Here is an 11482-nt window from a genome sequence, read left to right as displayed (position 1 = left end):
TCTAGCACATCCATTTTGAGGGAAAGTCTGTGCCCCCACATCTTGAGTTGGGCTTCAAAAAGTTCCTTGTGCAGTTTCAATGTGGTGCTGGAGACGCACAAAGTCCAGGGCAGTATTTAAACTGCTGCAGTTCTTGGAGAGGAGAGATGATAATTTTGATGTAGTCTAGAATTCAGAGTAGGGAGCTGAGGCAGAAGAAAGCCTGTCTTGGGCACTGCACAGCCACTAAAGAAGAGTAGAAGTGAGGAGTCACTTTAACAAATGCAAAGTCCAGGACACTAAGGTTCTTGTGGGCTAGAACAACAGATGTTGCTTTCAGCCGGTTTGTGCCTTTAGCAGGTATGATGCATTACACTTATACTCTGCTATTTGAATAATGCTTTTTCACTCTGTATAAACCAACTTATAATACCAATGAAAAAATAGCCATGGACCATGAAACAAGTGGGAATGGATAATCAATTTTTATCACTAATATTGTGGGTAAGACCAATAACTCTGAGTGAGTTATGAAAGTCTTCCTCTGCTCCAGGTAGATGTCTCTGCGTAGTTAATCTCCTTTTACCTTACATTTTAGCCCAGACTAGTAATGGAAGCAGTGGAGGGTAACATTTTAAAACTAAAATCTTACGTTGCACATATTTCTTCTTTAAATTTGAGAATGTAAAATTCACAGAGTTGTGCTGGCAGCAGACGCATGGTAATAGTAGAGTAGAAAAATCTTTCATCTTTAAAAACCTGAGTCCAAATCAAGCTTAAATAAGTGACAAGCAAAATGGGGCTATTGATTTCAATCAAGTCCCCATTTGGCTATGGCTAAGCCACCACATAATAATGCTTCAGCACTTAAAGGGGCAATGCCAACTGAAAGGTAATGCAACACTGAAAACTGTTGGTTTGTCGACATCCATGCCAGATGAGCGGAGTTCCTTCTGAAACCAAATGCTGTTCTGATCACACCCTGCATACCAGACAGGTTTCAAACCCTCCTTCAGTTTCCTTCCAGCTGCCACTCCTCAGAAGCCCACCTGGTGAGCTAGTCATCCCTTTTTTGCTGAGAAATTTGATTTTTTCCTCCAAATCAGAATTAAACTACATTTTTCAAATAGCAAAATCCCCTCCAAAACAGAATTATCTTTCTCTGTGGAGTCCTGCACATTGGTAATCCTTTTAATGTCAATCTCCTCACATAAAGTTAAATGTATCACGAGCTGTCAATTGTATCAATATCAAATGATGCTGATATCAGTAGTGAGGATATGACCGTTACCTCTGTAGCACTATAAGTGTTGCAAAACCACTGCAAACCCTGAATAAAACAGAGTTAATGTATCTTGAAGTGACAGGATCAGACGTTAAAGACCGTATTTTCAGAGGGCTCACAATCATATTTTCAAAGGACTTGGGACCCACAATTTAGGCTGGATTTTTACAAGAACTCAGCTTCTATTTGAAACTCTAACACAAGGTCAGATTTTTACGTGGCTGCCGCTACAGTTGCCGACCTTAAAATCTGGTCCAATCTGACCTGCTCAGGACCCGCTCGGGAGCTAACAACAGAGCTGGAGAGTGGTACTGAAGAGCCCTTGGCTCCTGCCTTCTCTTGAATCCTTCAGACTGCTGTGCATCTGGCTCACTGCCCACACAACATGCGCTGCTGTCTGTGCACACAACACAGCTAAGGGAAAGGCTCAACGGCTGCCCAACTCTGCATTTCCTTACATTGGTGGATTTATGTCTGAAGTTTAATGTTCCTAAATGTCATTCTGAGTGATTTTATAGTGCTAGGTTAATAAACTGCTTAGCGCCACAGAGATACTGAACCGTACATTGCTCCAGTTGCTAGGGTGAGCGCTCATTTTTTATTTAAAACCATACATGAGAAGAGCAGATTTTAGCTTCATTCTCAGGCAGCCCTACCCCATGAATTCACATTTTGAATTAAAAAAAAAAAAAATCTGTCTTGTTTTTGCCAATGACGTTTAGTTCCTGCTAACCCCTGTCTCTTTCCTGACTCGTATATCTCCAGAGCCCATCACTACAAAGCTCTGCCCATGCATCTTGAAGGAAAGTATGAGAGAATAGCGAAAGAGCATAATTTACGCTGGACAAGTGCACTATGCAATTATTTTTATTGAGTTACATGGGAAAATCTCATCAGTTCAGAGTCTCTTTGCGATGACTCAGACTCAAAATCCTCTAATGACTCTGATGTTCAACACTAATTTACTATCAGTCAAGAAACCTCGCCTTCCCTGGAAATCTTCAAGAGGAGACTGGATAGGTACCTGGTTGGGTCATATGACCCCTGCCACCCCCAGTGCTCCTTCCTGCCCATGGCAGGGGGTCGGACTAGATGATCTGTCTAGGTCCCTTCCCACTCATGGATCTATGATTCTATGAAACAGCCTCAGAACTGAAGCTATTTCTCTTTTCAGTCTGGAGACAGGAATAGACCAATGGACTGCACTGAGCCTTGGACAAATTTGGATCAGGATAAGAAATTCGTTAGGCACACTGTCTCCAATGCAACATGAACAGGATTGAAAAAGTTTGGATTTTGTACATATATTTTGAAAATAAATTTTAAAAGAACATTTTTTAAAGTTCCAGTTTGTTTCTTTAGTGCTTTGAGAGCTAAAAGATCCCATTTTAGAAGCATTTGTATAGAGGCTGCAGAATCTTGGACATGGTTTGGGACATCTTTGGGGGAACCACAAAGGGGAGGTGGGGAACACAGTTTGGAATATTTCCTGACATTAATGGGTGTGGAGCAATAATTTACAAAAGAAAAGAATAAAACCTTCACAAGGGGGATACCCATTTACTTGGTCCATTAATTTGTGTGAAATAAAAAAAAAAACCCCAAGTAGCTTTTGTTATAAGTTTCCCCCCAGGGACTCACAGGAGATAACCCATCAGTATTTTAGTATCTGCCCCCAGTGCTTACCAGTAGGCATCCCACTTTCTTCCTTGCTAGCCTAACCAGAGTTTCCAGAAATATTCAATAAATCAAGAGTTAAAAGGAAAGAGTAGATGTGGGGAGCAGCTGTTTATTATCTGCACATCTCTGGAGAAGAATAATCCACACTGCATTTCCATGCCCACTTGAAATAGAATGCGACCGTGACCCTGCAAGTGGCTCTTCTTGAATCGTTTCCTGCATCGTGTCTTACTCCAGTATTTTAATTGTTTGCTTACATCAGTTTCACTTCACACTATCACTTGTGGTGTGTAGGCGAATGAGGAGGCTGAGCTTTAAATAATACAGCACATGCTTTTATTTGCCATGTGGAATGATATTTTTTCACCTGATTTATGCCCCACCTGGACAAAATTATTTTTATGGCAGGCTTATTTCATTTGCTTCAGCACCCTTGCCTAAAAAAAATGAACACTTGTAGTCTGCCAATGACAGCGGACATTGAAATCAGGTTTGAAATGCACATTTATTACAAGGCTTAATTTCTTTCTACATGTGCAATTGAAAAATGCCATTGTCATAAACTAGCAAATGTGAGGTAATCCAGGAGACAGTGGGCTTCAATCTCTTCTCTTCCTGAATACTGATACCATAAGATAAATTCCCTGGCAGATATAAAACACTGCACTCGAACAAATGCATTTGGCTGGAGCACTAGCCTAGGTTTGCCCTTTTTAGAGCATCATCAAGAAGCATGACCTGGACCACAGCGAGATGTCATGGTGACAGCTTTGCAAAACTGTCAAAACAGTTTACAAGATGAATCACAAAATCTACTCAATTTTCACCCTCTACAATAATCGTGGAAAACTAAATGGTATGTTACTCACTATCAAATTAAATGAATTGTCTTGGGTAAAGAGGCCGGTATTGTTTCATAGGAATAATTTCCAGTATTTATCATGAAAAGTGCACACGCTATACGCATGTGATGTCTTTGTTATACCAATCCAGAAAATAATGCAGGTGATCCCATGTCGGGAAAAGCCTGAATAGTATTATTGTTGCCAACCTGTCATCCAGAAAAGTGATGCTATTTATATAATCAGATTTTTAGAAAGAAACTGCATAACACAAAAGTGCCTGTCACAATGGACTCCCAGTCCTGGCTCTGGCCTTTTGATGCTACTTTAAAACAACTAATAATAATAAACCCATAATCATCACGCTAGTCAGGAAGGCCTGGCTCTTTTTCTGTTATCCTCCTTAGCCATGCAACTTTCTCCTGCAAAAATGCAGCATAATTAAAATATACAACGTAAAATTCTTTATCAGCTCTGAATACAAAAGAGATCACTGGGGAGTTCCTTCCCCTTCGGCTTCTAGCCCACAGCTCCTCTTAGGGTATAAGTATCCCAGCTGACCCAATGTCCTTACCAGAGAAGGCAATAGTCATAGTTTCTTCTGCTATGAGGTTCCACAGACCAATATTATTCCTTCCCCCAACCGGGTCCTGTTCTTATATCTTGCTTTGCAGGCTTTCTGAAAATCCTATGACCAACCGAGCCAGCCTGTGTAGTGTACAAGGGGTGCTGATCTCTATTTGAGATCTTGAGATCTACTCTGTGGATAGCGAGTACAACTTGCTGCTAGAAAACTAACCAATCTAAGATACTTTTCCCTGTAAAATTAATTTTAAATGTGAAAAATAGAGTTTAGCTTGCAATACGTGCACATTGTATTTATGACTGTTAAAACAGCATGTGGCTTTTGAAGGGAATGCAGACTTTATGTTTTTCTCTAAATACCCCAGGAGCAGGGTAGGCTCCGTCCAGAATCATAAATTTGCAATCATGAAAGAAAGAGAAGACAGTATAAGAAAGTTACAGTAGATGGTGCTAGACAGGTGCAAAAGACCTTAGACAGTCATTTGAGGATACCTGCAAGATTTACTCCTAAGCTAAGCGGTTTAGAAAATGTGCAATTTAGTTTTATCAGTTCAGGAGGGAGATTCAGATAAAAACAGTTGAGCTGGTGAGATTATTAAATACGAAACCCTATGTTTAGACAATGCTCATGTTATTACATAAACTGACAACAGGGAGATGTACAAATGCCAGCTCCAGCTGCACCCACATAATCACTCTGAAATCAAGGATGGGGAAGGGGAGATTAACTGAGGGCAGAACTTTGTCTAGGCACTTTAAAATTAAAACTGAGGTCAGGCTCCATTCTAATCCTACTTCGGGAAGCAGATCTGGGGAGGGGAGAGAAAAGGCAGAATGGTATAAGTTTTCATCAGAATGGGAGGCGTGGTTTTGAATTCCCTGGAACCTGTTGGCGTGTATCAAACTTTTCATGCTATATAAACACAGAATTTTGTATGTAGTTTTCAAAGAAGGAAAAACCTTTAGATGTTCCATGTGCTTCTATCATTTTAATGTGTATTTGCATAATATTTCCGAAGGCAGATAGTTCTTCAAAAGAGATTAAAGGCTCTCTTGGAGTTGCAAGTATTACATTCAAATGTGTAAATCAGCACTTAATGTATTATTTGCCCATAAAATACATCATCCTGGTGTTCGTTTGGATAGATGGATATTAAATAGTGTTGTGGTAATACAAAGGTTTATTGAGAAGGATTATTCTGTTGTACCAATAAAGTCTCTCATCAGCTTACATGTATATCTTTTTTTGTTAGACCATGTATGCTGCTGGAAATACCTATGTGCATCTTTGGTAAGGCAGAGATTTCCATGATTTCTTGGTGGTTCATATGGTTGGATTTATATGAAGGTTAGTTATTAAACTGAATGCATGTTGTTTTCTGGCTGGGGAATGATAAAGATATTAAAGACAATGTTCCAGAAAGTGCACAATAGCCGATATTCAAGTACTGATTGCTAGACTGCAAACTGGCCTGCAGCAAACTAGGCTGCAAACTGGCTCAGCATTATGTCACTGCACAGTACCTCTGCATTGCCACACTAGAAACCTTCATCTAGGCCTAACTTTGGGCTCTCACTTACTGGCATCTGCCAACCAGGGCAAGGATCAGAGTGGAGGTGACACTCTGAGCCTCTAAAGGAGAAAACTGCATGATGTATCACCACTCATGAGCACCCGCTGGAGAGCTGTTTCAAGTGAGATTATAGTCTCAGAGGAGACTCTCATCCCTCTCGGTCACAGGGTTATTATGATGATGCAGTTGCAGCTTGTATGCAGGGAGGTAGAAGGGGATTTAAATGATGGCCAGAAAGAAAAGCTGGATGAAATCTTTACAGACCCTGTCCAGATTAACCCAGATTCTTGAATTCTTGCTTTGGGAGACTTGAAACCAGCCAAACTGATTCTTTTCTGTTTAAAAAAAAAGTCAAAAGTTTATACTGGAGTTGAAAGCATGAAAGCAATGCTTTGGTCCAGTGTGAAACAAATCCCTAAAGATCATGGCTTGAGTAATTAAAAATCAGGGGCTTGATTCTCTACCCACAGTGACTTTATATTGGTTTAACCTTCTAGATTTCTGAAGATTTGTTCTTGATTTAAGGTGAGGTGAGGGAGAAAAAATCCAGCTCACTGCTGGGGGGTCTCTTCCCCTCATTCATATTCAAAGGAATTTTTTTTACTTGTAAGCTCCCATTAGTCTAAAAGGCAGAAAAATCCCTGGGCAATTGCCTGTTCCCATATGCAGCCTTCAGTATTATTTATCATGCTGATTGTGGCAGTGCCCCAGGGCTAGTTGAGAAAGGGGCCTCATTTGTGCTGGCACTGCATAAACATAAAATAAGAGACAGTCCTAGCCCCAAAGATCTTACAATTTAAACTGACAAGAGAGGCAACACATACAAGCAGAGCAAGCAGTTCAATGGCAATAAGCCTCATGCTTTTCCACAATTGTTTTTTTACTTCTCATAGGAAGTACCAAAATTTACCAATCCTTTACCAATGCAAAAACAAACAGCCTTCCTGCAAGCCTTTTGCAATCTAACTGCATTATTTCTTTATCTTCTTTTTCATGATCCCAAAGATAATGACATGCATTTAACCATTAAATTAACAATGGACTAAATATTTAATTCAGGAGTCAGGACCACACTGGACAAAAGCGTTGGCATTTTATATTTGCCGGGTGAAGGAGAATAATGAACCTGGAAACGCCACAAAGTTTAACTTGTAGTGTTGCTGATGAATACTTCCTTTCAGGAACTAAGATTTGGTTGGGGATGGAGGGCAAGTGGACAGTCTCTAGGCACTGTTCAGAGATTCATGCAGAAGGAAGCTCCAGCCGCAAGAGGGGCTGGCTACCTTATAGCCTTGCTCTTGGTTTTCAAACCTCCCAGATTAGTTCTGTTGCTCCTCACCTTGCCCCTTCACCATACTTCCCTCTCTGCAGAGGGGACAACATAGCGTTGCTTTTAATTCTGTTTCTAACAGCATGGTTTTCTGATGGGCATATTGTAAAGGGGAGACACCACACACAAAATGACTATATTGTGTCCTGTTGCCAGTCTCTTCCTGACCTAGGAAGCCTCAGCTACCTCTCAGTCTTTCAGAGAGGTTTTTTTTTTACTTAAGAGGAGTGCTCTATTTGCTTTGGATTTCAGGATCAGGAACAGAAGACAGATACATGAAAACTATAAGAGATCCAAGTAAATCTCTGCAGGGCTTATAAAATGTTATTCTACAAATTTCATCAGAGCTCAGACAAACTGCTCCAAAATTTCTTACAAGGGTGTAGCTTCTAGCCATGTTGTTTTAAGGACATAGGAAGGCAAGGTTCTTTGTGTAAATCCGGTATCTTTTATTATTTGAGTTTGTCTAATAAAAGACGTCGGATTTACCCCAAGAACCTTGTCCGCATTTCCCTACATTCATTTTGTATTTGAAATGTTAAGTTTCCTTGGTGCAGAGTTTAGTAGAGGTGGAAACAGAAGGGATGAAACACACAGGTTAACTGCATAAATTTGCATTGCAATCACAAATGAAGCAATCATTCCAGAAGTGTACACAGAGAGCAAAAATACTTCTTAGATATGAACAGAATGAAACTCTGCAAAACCTCCTGCTTCCAACTTCATATACGGATATCTCTAATAGAAAATGCACAACAGATTACAAAAGGAAATAAAACTCTTAAAATGAGTATAATATCACTATTAAAAGTCCTTTCCAAATGGAGTTCCCTTGCTTAGAAATTTAACATTTAAATATTTGTGTATATTTGGCTTCTTTTCTCCCAGACAGGACCCCATATTATTTTGCAAACAGTGTGCAGCAGAACTACTTCATAAATACTGAAGTATAGCCATTGTTGGCCTCAAATGTGCCATAGCAGCTATGTTGTTGTGCCAGCACACATACTGTGAAAACTGTCAGCAATGATTGTTTGTTATTCATTTGCCACACTAAACAGGAGAATTAAGACAGGCCTTTGTGTATGGCCTATACTGAAATTCAAGCAAGATGCCAAGATATCAGTCTATTCTTGGAAAAATTCTTTCTAATTGTTAATGTCACTAGAGCAGACAGGACATCAGAAGCATAGCTCCTACAGCTGTCCTCAAAACTCAACAGTCTGGTGTTACTTTGGTTAAATATTGATTTGGAGGGGAAAAAAAAACTTGTTAATAAGTGCATACATCAGCTTCTGTCATCTTGATTAATCCTTATAAGTCAGCCATAGAAAGTCCTGATCCTACAATGTATTAAACACCTTCAATTCCCACTGGCTTTTGTGGAAGTTAAGAGCCACTGGTATCTTATATATGACACTGTGCAACTTGCCAGATTTATCCCTAAGCACTGACCAAACCTGCGCTTCTGCTTTTTTGTTTCAGTCAGAACACTAAATGATACAGCCAAGAAATCAAATGCTTATTTGGTCTGTGGGGTCTTTGCATCCTGGTCAAATGTTGCAAAACTCTCACTTTAACCCCAACCTTTCTGACCTTGTGGAGCAGGAACTTTCCTTCTAGATGAAAAGGTTTGTACAGGACTTGCCTTTGCATCCAAGAGACCTTCTTGTGCAAATGTGTAACTGCAGGCATTCTCACTCTGCTAGGTACTGAATACATGAGCTTCCTCCTTGTTTGTTGCCCTTGCTGGCTGGGAAATTTTAAGATTAAGAGCTGAATGAACTGGGATCTGCAGTTTATTCCCTTTTGGTTCAGAGTGTAGCTATTGTAAAGGGCACATTGGAAATGTTTTAAACAAGTACTAAATGTTGGGCCACCAGTGTAATCATTTTCCATCAACAACAGGAAAGAAGTGCTTTCAGTTCCTTCCTCCCCTCCCCCAACTACGTGCATCTTCATTTCTTAATTGCATGATACTAAAGTCAGAAGCATATGCTTCCTTAATTCATTCTGATGCAGGACTGCTGCAGTAATCAAATCTATCAAAGCTTGTGCTAGTGATATATTGTATATGTGCAAGAGGTTCTGTAAAAAATTGACCAGAGTGTAAGGAAGCAGAAAAAAGAAGTCCTGATTTTCTTTACCTATGAAGTTTGGCCTTTGTATGATATATCCCAACCTAATATGTTAGACCCATGCCTGTACAAGATGAATAAATGCATTCAAATTAATGAACTGTATTTTTCCAAGTCTGAGGCTGGCAATACATGGGAAAACCTTTTTGTCATCCCCCAGTCTGAACTTCTTGAATGTTCTAGCCACAGGCAGATTCTTCAAAATTTCTCTTTGTATTTTTTTTCAATTAGGCCTGTTTGTTTTTTAACTCAACAAGAAATGGAAAATGTGACAACAAATCACCTTCTCAGCTCTCAGAGGATTATCTTTTTTTCTGGTTCAGTGAATGTTTGACATTTACTGTATTTCACCTATGTTAACATAGTGGCAGTAGAACTATTAAGGTTGAGATGGCCCTTTTTGTGTGAGCACAAAGATTATAACCTATTTGTTGTGAACAATTTTTAGGGACATTTAGCTCTTTTTCTGTTTAGTGAACTATCTGTGAGTGGATTGCGATGCTTATAATGCATTCATCATTTTTTATCACTAGTTTTTACAGCCGTATTTTAATCTCTGGATTTCTCAGCAGCTGTATTAGACCGTCGCTGAGATAATCAGTATTTGGGTTTCTTTTCTCTAGATGTGAGCGTGGTCACCTAAATCACATTACATTGGTTTTCTGTTCCCTGATTGTTGGGGGAGGGGTAAAAGGAATACATAATAATGGTGGAATAAGAGACTGCACGGAGAAGCTCCTATTATTTTTTGATCATTTACATTATGGTAGAGCCTAAAGGCAGGACTCAAGATTGGGGCCCTGCTTTACACTGCACAGTGCTGATCTTTCCAGCTCTTCACCGCCAATGCAGGGTACAGAGGCAGATAAGTATTGTCTCAAATGAAGGTGCCTTGGAGCTACTGACGCTGATAGGCTGTATGTTACCATATTGTCTCACCTGTGTTGCTTAAGTCTCTTAGCTTTCTGTTTCCCGTCACTCTCATTCCCACACCCAAAACTGGGATGTCTCTTTCTAGGGGTAGGTAGGGCCTTCTAAGTCTGAAGGGCTCTGCTACACATTCAGATTAAAGCAGGATAGAAACCAGCTATATAGCCCTTACACATTTTCAAGCACTAACTTTATGCCCCCCCCCCGCTCTTTTTATAGCAGGATAGTCATGCTTATTGTGGTAATTACTTTGCAGTCTAAATTTACTGCACAATTAACCAGCTAATTGCATGATAATTACTTTGCCTTTGTGGCCCATTTTATTATGCCCTGAATTTATGGTATCCTTCACTAGTAAAGTGTGCAATAAATGTAAGGTATGGTAAGGGCCTGTGTGACTATTGTCTCTCTCAACCATGAGCACAGGGTCACAGACCCCAGGGTAAGAGTCGCCTTAGCTGGGCACCTTGCAGTGGGTGCATCTACATGAGATGCTTAATGCGTAGTAGCCTAATAACACTGTACAGTAGTGTGCCAGCCAAAAACTGTGCTAATACACTACTGCACAGTAAACATCACAAAAAACATGTGCGCCCAGCACTACTGTACAGTAGCACAAGTTATGGAGCACTGAATTAGTACTTGGTTAACCAAGTACTAAATCTAATACGCAGTAGTGAACATGTAGACGTGCCCACTGTGGAGTAAAGCCACCAGCTTGGTAGTCCACAAAGGTGCATCTCTACCGTGCTTTTTGCATGACTGTATGCAAAGCTGGTCTCCTGAGGCATTTTTACACATGTAAGCGCTACAGCACCGGGTGCTTTGATGCTTGCAGTTGTGTGACTAAATAAGTGCCAGTGCTGAGAAAATGGCAGCCCCGCACTTTTGAACTAAAACACACAGATGCTTTAGTTCAAAAGCGCACCACCGCCCTTTTCTGCAGGCACGCATTTCACCGCTTACACAACTGCACGCGGGGCACTGCAATGTGCGTCAGCTCACGTGCAAAGCGGATTAATCGAGTCTGCGCTGAAGCAGATCTCCGTCGCGGGACCAAAAGAGTATGTGTATCAATGCCCCTGGTTTCTTATCTGTCCTGTCCAGTCCCTTCTATTATATAGCAACGTTACTTTGAA

General features: G+C 40.4%; 1 long non-coding RNA gene across 1 annotated transcript; it reads right to left on the bottom strand.

The window, feature by feature from the left end:
• Positions 1-1076: 1076 nt before the first annotated feature.
• On the bottom strand, positions 1077-7753 carry LOC109305925. The gene is made up of 2 exons (XR_002099772.1): positions 2407-7753; positions 1077-2245 (listed from the first exon to the last, which is right to left on the bottom strand). It is a non-coding gene; the product is annotated as an uncharacterized LOC109305925 (long non-coding RNA).
• Positions 7754-11482: the final 3729 nt, after the last annotated feature.

The sequence above is a fragment of the Crocodylus porosus genome, unplaced genomic scaffold (assembly GCF_001723895.1).
Source record: "Crocodylus porosus isolate Cpor-Errol unplaced genomic scaffold, CroPor_comp1, whole genome shotgun sequence".
Taxonomy (NCBI): Eukaryota; Metazoa; Chordata; order Crocodylia; family Crocodylidae; genus Crocodylus; species Crocodylus porosus.
Note: the sequence above shows the minus strand (reverse complement) of the source record. Positions and strands in the feature narration are given on the sequence as shown.